Source organism: Polypterus senegalus, chromosome 6 (genome assembly GCF_016835505.1).
Source record: "Polypterus senegalus isolate Bchr_013 chromosome 6, ASM1683550v1, whole genome shotgun sequence".
Lineage (NCBI taxonomy): Eukaryota > Metazoa > Chordata > Cladistia > Polypteriformes > Polypteridae > Polypterus > Polypterus senegalus.
Window position 1 is genome coordinate 140,493,835 of NC_053159.1, and position 11,504 is coordinate 140,505,338.

The following is an 11,504-nucleotide window of genomic DNA, read 5'->3' on the forward strand; positions in this document are numbered from 1 at the left end:
TTAAAAAAGAAGACTTTTGTATTACACACAAATCGTTATAATTACTATAGTGATTATAACCAAGCACAGCATTCACTAATTTTTTTGACAAATTTTACTTAATGAAATGGAGTATGTATATGGAGAAACAAGTCAATTTTTCATCAACTATGTGTAAATAAAATATATAAAAACACTAAAACAATCTAGATGTGAAAAGTACTTTAAAGTGTTATATTACAAAGTAAAATACAATAGGTTAATTACCGCATAATGATATGATTAATAATGTCAGAAATTTTGCATTGTTGAAAAAGTCAAACAATAAATATTCTGAGTAAGTATTTAAAATGTGTTTAGAAATACTAGTATTTAATTAATAACAATTAAAATAAACAAAATGAATACCTTTGATAATGAATATAATAACAAAGCAATATAAGTTAAATATATATCGCATTTTAAATAAGGTTAAGATTGTTGTGCAATGTTTACTTCATTACTCCTGAGGGTTCATTCTGATTACTGAAATAATTTAAAAAAAAAAATCAGCTGTCAACGAAAAAACATCCTGGCCAAAAAAAAAAAGAACTGGTAACAGCCAAAGGGATAAGATCACGCTTATAAAACCATTGTAATTTTTGAAATTAAAAGTAACAGCAGTAACTTTTAAAAATACTGCATTTTGTTGCTATTTCTAATGTTAATATGAAAACAGAATTAAATTGTAATCAAAGGCATATTATTAACATAAGCACTGCATCAAACTGAATTATCTAAACTATATTAGAGAAAGGAATCATACTCTGCATTAGCTGCCTCACACAAGACACTATAGGGATGTTGTTTTGCCTTATCCTTTGTGTATTCTCATAATAAAAGTAGAGTGTTTAATTTGTATGCTTTGTAATTTGACACCATGTTGTATAAATAAACACTTTACCTAATATACAAAAATTATTTTATATTATATTATATAAAATTTATATTATATTATATTATATGTGCCTTTTTTGTTTCTTAATCAATCCTGTTATTGAACCTACCATATCAAAACCAGACATGGGCTCTCAAAACATCAATTGCTACATAGCACACCACTCCCTTTAATCATGGGATTATCTTATTGGTTGACACACAAGTGCATTCGGTCGAGTTGCTGTGTTACAGCTCTTCAGCTTTAGGTTTTGGGACATTCTGCATACAAATTGCACATTACTTCTCTGTAGGTGTATTTTTTTCAGAGCACTCTGCATATTGTTGGATTGATTGGTGATTGGCCAATGGCCACTATAATAGACTGGTTTCCACTTTGTCCAACTTAAGGTTAAACTCCTTTCTAAATCTAGTTCAAGATCACAGAGGCACCTGCCTGTCCCAGCATCTTTGGGTACAAGGCCAAAACCACCTCTGTATAAGGCACCAGCCTGTTTCAGAAAAACATTCTGCACTAACTTACACCAGGCTAATCTTTTGGAAAAATTCAGAAAATTCATTTCAGGAAACACATTTAAGGACCTCACCCTAAAGCATCTGGTCTAGAAGGAAAATCTAAGGGTTACAAACAACCTAATATTCAAATCTTTGAAATGTATTCTTGTTTAATATGTAACACAATTTATGATGCTATATTCTTATCATTATTGCTGGGCTGCCCCCTCCCATTACAACTCTCTTCCCTGATACGCTATATAGTCTGTATTTTAAATTTGGTCCAACGGCAACGCACATGCAAAACTTTGTGAAAACAAATTCTGCCATTTTTGCATGATTGATAAACAAACAAACTGACAAACAAACAGCTTACAATTTTATTTGTGTAGATTAATCCTTTCAATAAGACATGCATTGTAGTCTAACGAGCTGGGTTTTAGCAAAGCTAAATTGACAATTTGCCCTCTTCATTCATATAGTGAACCTGAGATTAAACTGTTTTTCTCAAAATATGAACAAGTATATTATGTTATAATAACATATACAGTATAGAAATAATGTTGAGCTGATATAAAACTGGCACCATATTAAAACAAAACACTGATCAACTAACATTTCCTTTATTTCATAACATGTATTCTTTAGTTCTAACACACCTTTAAAAATATGTACTGACCCTTTTGATCCACAGTTCTTTTGTGTTTCTTAACATTGACAACAAAAGTAATATATTACTTTTATTCCATTTTAAAGGATACATAATGGAAACTGCTACATAAGTTAAACACTGAAAGACTGACCAAATTTTAGCTCAAGTCTACAACATGTAACAAGTACAAGAAAAACTACTGTACTTAAAATTAAACTCACTACTTTGAAGGTATAGCCAATCCCATAAAGAAAAACATATTTACAAAGCAATGCAAATAATCTTGAAGCCAATCATGCAAAATTATAACTTTTAAGAATGTATTTATTTTATCCATCCATTATCCAACCCTCTATATCCTAACTACAGTGTCATGGGGGTCTGCTGGAGCCAATCCCAGCCAACACAGGGCATAAGGCAGGAAACAAACCCCAGGCAGGGTGCCAGCCCACCACAGTGTATTTATTTTATCGTAATGTTAAATCGTGTTGACTAACCCAATATAATGTGTGAATTGCACATAATATATCATATACTGTATATATATATATATATATATATATATATATATATATATATATATATATATATATATATATATATATATATATATATATATATAATCATAATGAATTCAAACAAACAGAATAGTGCACATTCTGATTCTGATGAACACTGATGAAGTATAAAAAGCAGGCCTCATAATTGTAGGTAAAAAAACATATATTGGTAAAAGGCTGCTTTTAAAAATCTAAAAATAAACTCTTCAAATTTAACTTAAATGTCAAACTTGTTCAGTCTTTTTGTCGTGAAATAGTTGGTCCGCACAGTATTTCTAGCGCCGTTCTTTTAGAAGTTTAATTATTTCTCCAACTCTTCTGACAAGCCCAGAAGCCCTTATTTCCTATAATTATCTTTGGACAGCTAAACTAAGCCTTCTACACCTAACATTTGTTGTATTTTCTAAGTTGCAAATTTAGTTAGTAGGATCAAGTAGCAAAATGTACCTTGCTACAGGAATTAACTAATTTGTATTGCATATGGTTCATCATCCCCTTCCACAATCTTGAATAAACTACTTTGTGATACTTATATAAGTTGAATAAAAAATGCATGAATACATTTGAGAAGATTAAAGTAATAACAACAACATTTATTTATATCGCATATTTCTATACAACAGTGTAGCTCAAAGTGCTTTACAAGATGACAAAGTGAAAATTACATTTAGGAATTCTACCTAACATTAATGTTTCTCAATCAACCCTTAGTTTCCAGGCCTGCCTCAACTTACAGGAAAAAAAACTTGGAGGGTTGGTGGCAGGATTCAGCAATCATAATAAATTTCACGCAGCTAGGAAATAGCAAACAAAACTCCTTTCTGCTCTCTGTGGGAGTAGCTCTGCTGCAGCTGCCCATGGGAAGGCTGTTTACATTATAAAGGGGATGGGGGGAGCCCTTTGGAGCATCATCCCAGGAAGAGTCAAAATCAGAGAGACAATGGTGTCAGGCCTATTGGGGATCAGAACCGGTGTGGTGTTGAGGTATCGCTTGTTGCACAGCAGCACTTGGGTCCTAATCTCAGGTGGCCCATCTGGGTAGGTTAGTGGAACATCTTGTCTATCTGGCATGATGACCATCTTCCTCTGCTGTTAGAGGAGCTTCATAAACTCTGCATTTCAGTGGTGGCACACTCTGAGGTATGCAGACCACAGACTGGTCAGATTTCTGTAGGTGGGGACACCTTTTACTGGTATTGTCGCTCTGATGGCTGTCATACTCAGAGAGTAGCTGTTGCTTTGGCATATTGGCTCCTCCTGATGGTGCCCGATGTCATTCCTTTCAATGAGAGTATTATCAGACTTAGATTATGGCACTCTTTGGGTGCCTTGTCTGTTGTCTTGCGTATGCTCCAACTGCGGTAGGTAATGTCTTGATTAGGAAGACATTTTATTTGCAACTTCATTCAGGGATGGATGGGTGCCCATGAGATAATACTCCTCTGGTCATGGGTGACTTCAATATGACCACTGGCACTGACATTGCTGGCTATGAGGACTGTGTTGGTCCCCATGGTCTGGCGACCGTGGTGAAAATGGCTCCAAATTTCTTGATTTTGCAAAAGGTCAGGGCTGTGGAACTCTAGATCCTGGTTCCAGCACCATGAGCCGCATCGTTGGACTTGGTACTCCAATACTGGTGACAGAGATTGATCACATCCTCATGGGCAGATGCTGGAGGCTTCTACAGAAATGCACAGTCTACAGAAGTCCCTAGTTTGCCATTTGAGACCACAGGCTTGTTGTTGCTTCTCTGAAGATCTATCTTAGGCCCAGCAGGCTACCATATCCAAATCTTTTCTTCGGAGAGTTGCAGTCAGGGTGGGTGACGAAATGATTCTTACGGATGACGCTGCAGTTGTGACCCATTGGACATTTTTGGGTCCACGTAACTTGAGGATGATCCTCCAATTAGCTGGGAACCACCAAATCTCATACAGATTACACAGGTGGTGAACCAGCTGAGGGTATGGAAGGCTGCAGGGATCTGTGATATCTGGTGTGAACTTTTCCAGACTGGTGGTAAGGCTGTCTTCCTGGCATTGAAAGCAATCTTTGCTTCCATTTGGGAGATGGGCATCATTCCAACTGACTAGAACGTGGGACTTGTCCTCATCTGGAAAGGGTGATCAGCTGGACTGCAGCAACTACAGGGAGATAACACTGTTCTCTGTGCCAGGTTAGGTCATCACTAGGGTCATCCTTAATAGGATCTATCTATTGCTCACCTACCAGTGACTGGAGCAGTCTGGTTTGACACCAAATAGTCTATCATAAACCACATCCTGGCAGTAGGGGTTTTCACTGAGCACAAACACAAATATTGGGTTTCTTTGCAGCCTTTTTCAATTTTCGTAAAGCATTTGACTTTAGATCTCCCAAAGTTGCTGGATGTCATGGTTGGCCTGTACACTGGTACTGTGAGTGCTGTGCAGAGTGAAGGCAGAAGCTCTGCATTCTTTCCAGTTGATTCTAGGGTTCGTCAGGGGTGTGTTCTTGTTTTTACTCTGTTCACTGCTTGCATGGACTAGGTGTTGGGCAATGTCGTGGGGTCCAGTGGCTGTGGGGCATCTGTTGGTGAAAAAGGATTCATGCTATGATCTTTGCAGAGTTAATGGAGGTCCTTATCGGGGCTCTCAAGAGACTGAGCAAGGAGTTTGACTGTCTGGACTTGCGAGTGTCAACCATCAGCAGTGTGTCTGTCTCAGGAGAGAACTGTGTCGAGAGGTTTACTTACCTCGGCAGCAACATTCATGTCTCTGGTGACTCTTCCTATTATGTCAGTAAATGGACTGGGAGAGCATAAAGGAGTCATGAGGTCACTGGAAAGGGGTATGTGGCACTCTCAATATCTTTACAAAAGGACGAAGGTCCAAGTCTTTAGAGTCCTGGTGCTTTCTGTTTTGCTATATGGTAGCGAGACATGGATGCTATCCTTGGACCTGAAACGAAGACTGGACTCCTTCAGTACTGTGTCTCTATGAGACATGTTACCTGAATTGTGAGGGAGTGTCACTTACGGTACTATGGCTGTGTGGCACAATTCGCAGAGGGTGATCTGGCACACAGGATCCTCATTGCTGAGGATCCTAGCAGCTGGATGAAGCCTAGGGGATGCCCATGTAACACCTAGCTGTGGCAGATAAAGGGTCATTTCTGGAGGGTGGGAATGGACCATTTGTCTGCCTGGAGGGTTGCCAACAGAGACCCTGAGGTGTTTTGTTGTACAATGGATGCAACAATGCACTGTACCAGAAAAAACGGCAGAGAATAGTGGGGATTAGTACAAATTGTGGATGCCTGAAGAGTATGATACTTCTGTTCCCATATAGTCTATTAGGAGTACAACTGAAATGTAGCTAATTTAGCAGTTTTTTTAAATGTTCTACAGTATTAGCCTGACAAATTTCTAAAGGTAAAGTATTCCAGATTTTAGGTGTATAACAGCAAAAGGCCACCCCACCATTTCTTTTAAGCTTGGCTATAGGAATTATAAGAAGATTTCCATTCGAAGATCTAAGTTTACAACTTGGAGAATAGGGGGACGGCATTCCAAAATATAGGACAGAGCAAGATTGTTTAAGGCTTCATTAACCAGCAGTAGTATTTTAAAGTCAGTTTCGAACGACACGGGTAACCAATGTAACAACGCTAAAACTGGTGAGATGTGCTCAAATTTTCTTTTTCTACTTAAGATTCTGGTTGCTGCATTCTGCACTAATAGCAAGAGATTGATGTTTTTACTTAGGTAGTGTCCTGTTAGGACTGCATAAAAGTTATCCAGACAACTAAAACCAAAAGCAAGAATGAATTTTTCAGCTTCTTGTAAAAAAAAAAAAAAAAGTGAAAAAATGCAGTCCTAGTAATCTGTTTAATATGCGATTTAAAGTTTAGGTCAGAGTCAAAGATTACCCCTAAATTCTTTACCTCCGCCTTGACTTTTAAACCTAAAGGATCAAGTTTATTTTTAATCAGTCAGTCAGTCAGTCATTTTCCAACCCGCTATATCCTAACACAGGATCATGGGGGTCTGCTGGATTCAATCCCAACCAGCACAGGTCGCAAGGCAGGAACAAATCCCGGGCAGGGTGCCAGCCCACTGCAGTATATTTCTAATGCCCTTGTTATGTCCATTTTTGCCAATCATTAAGATTTCTGTTTATTCCTTATTTAGTTCGAGAAAGTTACTACTCATCCATCTACTTATCTTTACATTTTGTAGCCATGGCCTGATTCAGGCTGGCAGGCGTATGATTTTTTTTATACATTACTATTTCCTTCAAGTATGAACTCTTTAATAATACAAAGAATATCATGGCGGGAGGGAGGTCATTCGGAAATACTGCTAAGACTCAACAGCGTCACGATCATCACGTGTTATAGATAAATAAAGTTGTGTGTCATCTGCACTGTTGTATACTGGGGTAACATCACATTATACTGACTCTTCCCTCTGGTAACATTCATGCTTTTCCTTCATTGCGACCTATATAAGTATATAAGTATAAGTATAACGGATTTGAACCAGCACGAAGAAAAAGTAAGAGATGAGGTGTTTTTTATTTGCAGATTTCATAATGCAAAATAAACAGCTAAAGAATACACAAAAATCTTAAAAAGCTTAAAACTGGTTTACTGAATGAGAAATACAACATAAGAAGACATTCAAGATTAGGTAAAAAAAATCAAAGACTCACCATGTAAAAGATTAGCAACAGAACTGAGAAAAAATCAAGATACAAACACAGCATATTTAAGAGTAATAAAAGATTACAAACTGAGTCACACATAATGACTAACAAGCCAACAGGGTTTTATTAAATTTACTGCAGGAAATACTAATCTGCCAATGGCAGAATTGATTTGGCAGTTTGTGGAATGACTAAGGGAAAGATGAGACATGACAAAATTAATTTTTTCAAACAAATGTTTTAAAAATGTTACTTTTTAATACAATGGTTGTAATACAAATTAGTTAGCACTATCTAGTTGATGACTACTGGCATTTAGAAATTGATTAACCACTGTGTTAAGGGGGATTCCATCAAACTTTCTCAGTTAAGCTTAAATATGGACATTAAAAGGTTTTCCTGATTAGATAGATAGATAGATAGATAGATAGATAGATAGATAGATAGATAGATAGATAGATAGATAGATAGATAGATAGATAGATAGATAGATAGATAGATAGATAGATACCTGTGTTTGATCATATTATTGCCAGTAGCATGGCAGGACTCACTCAGAGGCTGGACAATTGTCACTTTACATTTGCAGCCGTGGCCTTATTCAGTATAATAGACTTATGATTTTTTTTTTCCATCCATTACTATCATCTCTTTATTAATACAAAGAATATTACAGTCATTGGCAATGGCTGTTAGTACCACTTCAATGCAAGAAACAATAAGCAGGTATCCTTTTAAAGAGCAAATATGAATGCAGGAGATACAAAGGTCTTGAGATAAATAATGTCTGCATTGGACTTGTGATACATCACAAATGCAAACATGGATAGGTTAATTATTTATGCAAATTTGCTGACATATATGTATATTTTGTACATCAGCATATACACACATACATATTACACATATGCATGTTTGTGTAAAAGAAGTTTAGCAGTGAAAAGGTTTGCATCCTGCAGGCCATTTAATTAATTTTGTGGATTGGATAGCACAGTCATTATGATAAGGAAAACAGAGAAATGCATAGAATTATTATGATTTACATATGAAATGAAACAATAATTATGAATTCCCAGTTAAACAATTATATAGGAGTAAGTCAGACATAATGCAGTGTAAAAGATATAAAGGAATATGCAGAATGAAATTTCAATGCTGTTAACTTGTAGTAAGATTCTTCAACTGCTGTAGAAAGATCATCCCTTACAACTATTAAAACTCAAAACATCATGGTGGTTTTCTGTTTTTTGCCATGATTTGATTAACTTTTTAAATAGTGTGGGTTTTTCTGGCAGTCAGGGTAATGAGACTGAGCTATTAGTGAAAACTGTGTTTTTATTTAGTTTTCTGCAAATAGGCAACACATTTTTGTTATTCAGTCAATCAGAGACATGAAGCTTCACCTCCATCTTTTAACACCAGTTGGTCATTTGATTACACTCAGTTTCTACCCGATTAATGCTTGGTCTTAAATATAAAATGCAATACACTCACGAGAATCCACTAAGGGAAACACAATATGTCTGCTTTGTTTTAAGGTATGACACTCGATCTATGAACATGAATTAAAATGCAATATCCTTTTGTATTGAATTTTACCAGACACGAAAACTGCAAGTAAGAGTGAAAAACAATTGATCATCTGGTGTATATGTTTTTAATTATGATACAATAAAGTCAAGCCAAAATTAAATGCACCACATGCATATGCATTATATATTTCTATGTAGTTCACACATAGAATTGCATTTAATTTAGGCATGAATAATCTTTCATACTCTCAGGGTGGTTTACTTGTGAAGAAAAGACACATACACTTTTCTAGTAATGGGGATGCACTTAACCATCTCTGAACACAGAATAAATGCCAAGTTCTATATTGAGAGAATGACATTTATATATCATTAAATAGGAAAAACGAAACAATGATGTCCAAAGTTGCAATGGCAAAACCAGAAGATGTAAAAACAAACCACGTCAAGCAGAGATTAAACAAACATGGATAACAAAATGCATATACATAACACACATATTCAAACTGTTGCAACAAGTAATGTGCAAATGTAAAAGTAAGGAGAACTAAATACAGATTATTTTAATACATCCATTTCTTCTCCATACTGTATATTCTGTTAATAGACACATTCCTCTTCTTTAACATCTGCAGTATTGTGTTTCTATCTTTCTGTTTCTCTGCATGGCATTGAATTTAACCTATTTTGTAGCTTTTACAGAAACATGCCTTTCTCGACATGTGTAGAGTATTTGCTTAGAATGGGGTTTTGAACTTATCCTTCGGGAAATATGAGGTAGCACTGACAGTCACTACAACGCCATGATACCCTACATTGTATCAGTTTTAGTAAATATAGTCAACCAGATTATAAGAAGACAGGTTAGCAAATATTAATGGTTGCAACCCATCGTGCCGAGTTACTGTGAAAAGGGTTCATAAACTGCAGTCAATTGAGAGCCTAAACTCTATATATAAGGTGTCTCGGGAACGAACTCTGGCACTACAGGATACAAAGCAGGAACAGGACCTAGCCATGGTGCCTACCCACTCCTGGGCACAGCCATATACACACCCAACCTCACTCATATCGAGCCAGTACAAAGGCACCAGCCTTTGCGATCTCGGAGTAAAACCCAATTAGACATGGAAAGACGACACAAAATTCACGCAGAAAGTGACGGAGCTCAGCACTGCAGCTCAGTCCCCTACAGCTGCGTTACATACTGCTAAAAAGTACATTGAACACATAAGGAAAAATGAATAATATTTAAAATCAAAACAATTCTTCTTTACTACAAAAGAGTAGCAACACCTTACCATTTCCGTATTCACGACCAGAAAAACCAAACAAGAAAAGATAACAGCATAACATGAAGTGGTCAAAGCAGCATACAATTAATGATTGCGGGTGCTGAAATGTAACAAAAAAGGCTTACCAGTTTATCGGAGCAATGAAAATGAGAAAAAACAACTGTCTTTTGAGACAGATTCCAACAATACGTCCAGACCCTCAGCGTTAAGATTTAACAGGTGAATGAATGAAAAACAGATTCCGCATTTACCATTGAGTAAAAAGTTTACTTTTTCACATCCTTCAATAATACACACACACACATAGACTATCAGGCGCTCGCTTAGATTTCTGAATACTGTACTGTATAGTGAAGAGTAACCACGGATAGATCAACGTGAAGAATCGGCGCTCATTTCTACACTGCTTAACCATCTGCCGTCTTCACTTAAAGACAAAGTCTGCTACTGAGGCTGTCGCGCTCAACATTGTTGCCGTGCCCGCTCTCTGCAAAAGTTTTTTTTAAGTCGATAACCGGTAACGGAAACACTGGTATCAAACTACTGTATATGTTACCTTTCGGTGTCAACCACAGAAGAAAAGCATTCTTCAAGCAGTAAACGACTTCGTTTAATCTTCGCAGAACGTGACGGGTCCCTGTTTGATTTAATGCCTTCTCTTGCAGTGACACTTTAGTCAGCGATCGCCGGTCGGCTGTTAGCAGAAGTAAGCGCGAAGACGCAGAGGGCGGGGCCAAATGGGCCGTGTGCGTCGCTTGGAGAAGGGAGATGGCTGTGGTCAGCCTTCGACGAAGTGAATTGCTGTTTATACTTCTGTTTACAAAGTGAGTCACGAGCTACGTAAACATTAGCAGGCTATTTAAAAATATATGTTGGTACACCTATGTTTGAAGTGTTCAGACTTATATGTGCTAGACTTCACTCGCTGTAAAATCAGGGAATACCTGTGCTTTAGTTGGAAGCTGCACGGGGCCGCATCTTCGACAAGTCGAGCACCTGTTCTGAAAGATCTACGTACGAAGAACTGCATAATGTATAAAATAGGCATTATACGCCCATAAACACATATTTCCAGGTCAAGAACATTCATAACTCTGTAGACAAATATATTTTTCTCAAATTCGTGAGGCTCAAGAAAAATAAGTTATTAAGCATTAGACTGTCACGATTAGCGTTTTGAGTGAACCCTCTCATTACCTATTAATACAGGTGTAATGTAAATACTGTACACGTCATGTTTTTCTTGTTTTTATCGTCGACGTGAATTTAACGAATTCATATATTGTGCATTGTCTTCTTGGATTATTTACTGCATTTTCAAATAGAGATAGAGCCACATTACGTTAAGTTATTTTTGACCTAGA

At 36.8% G+C, this 11,504-nt stretch overlaps 1 protein-coding gene across 1 annotated transcript in view; it reads right to left on the reverse strand.

Annotated features, from left to right (window-relative positions):
- The window catches only part of lypd6b (LY6/PLAUR domain containing 6B), an 83,900-nt gene extending 73,072 nt beyond the window's left edge, over positions 1-10,828 (reverse strand). Inside the window, exon 1 of the mRNA XM_039757343.1 lies at positions 10,697-10,828. The gene's annotated coding sequence lies outside the window, so the exon portion shown is untranslated. The remainder of the gene's footprint in view (positions 1-10,696) is intronic.
- Positions 10,829-11,504: the final 676 nt, after the last annotated feature.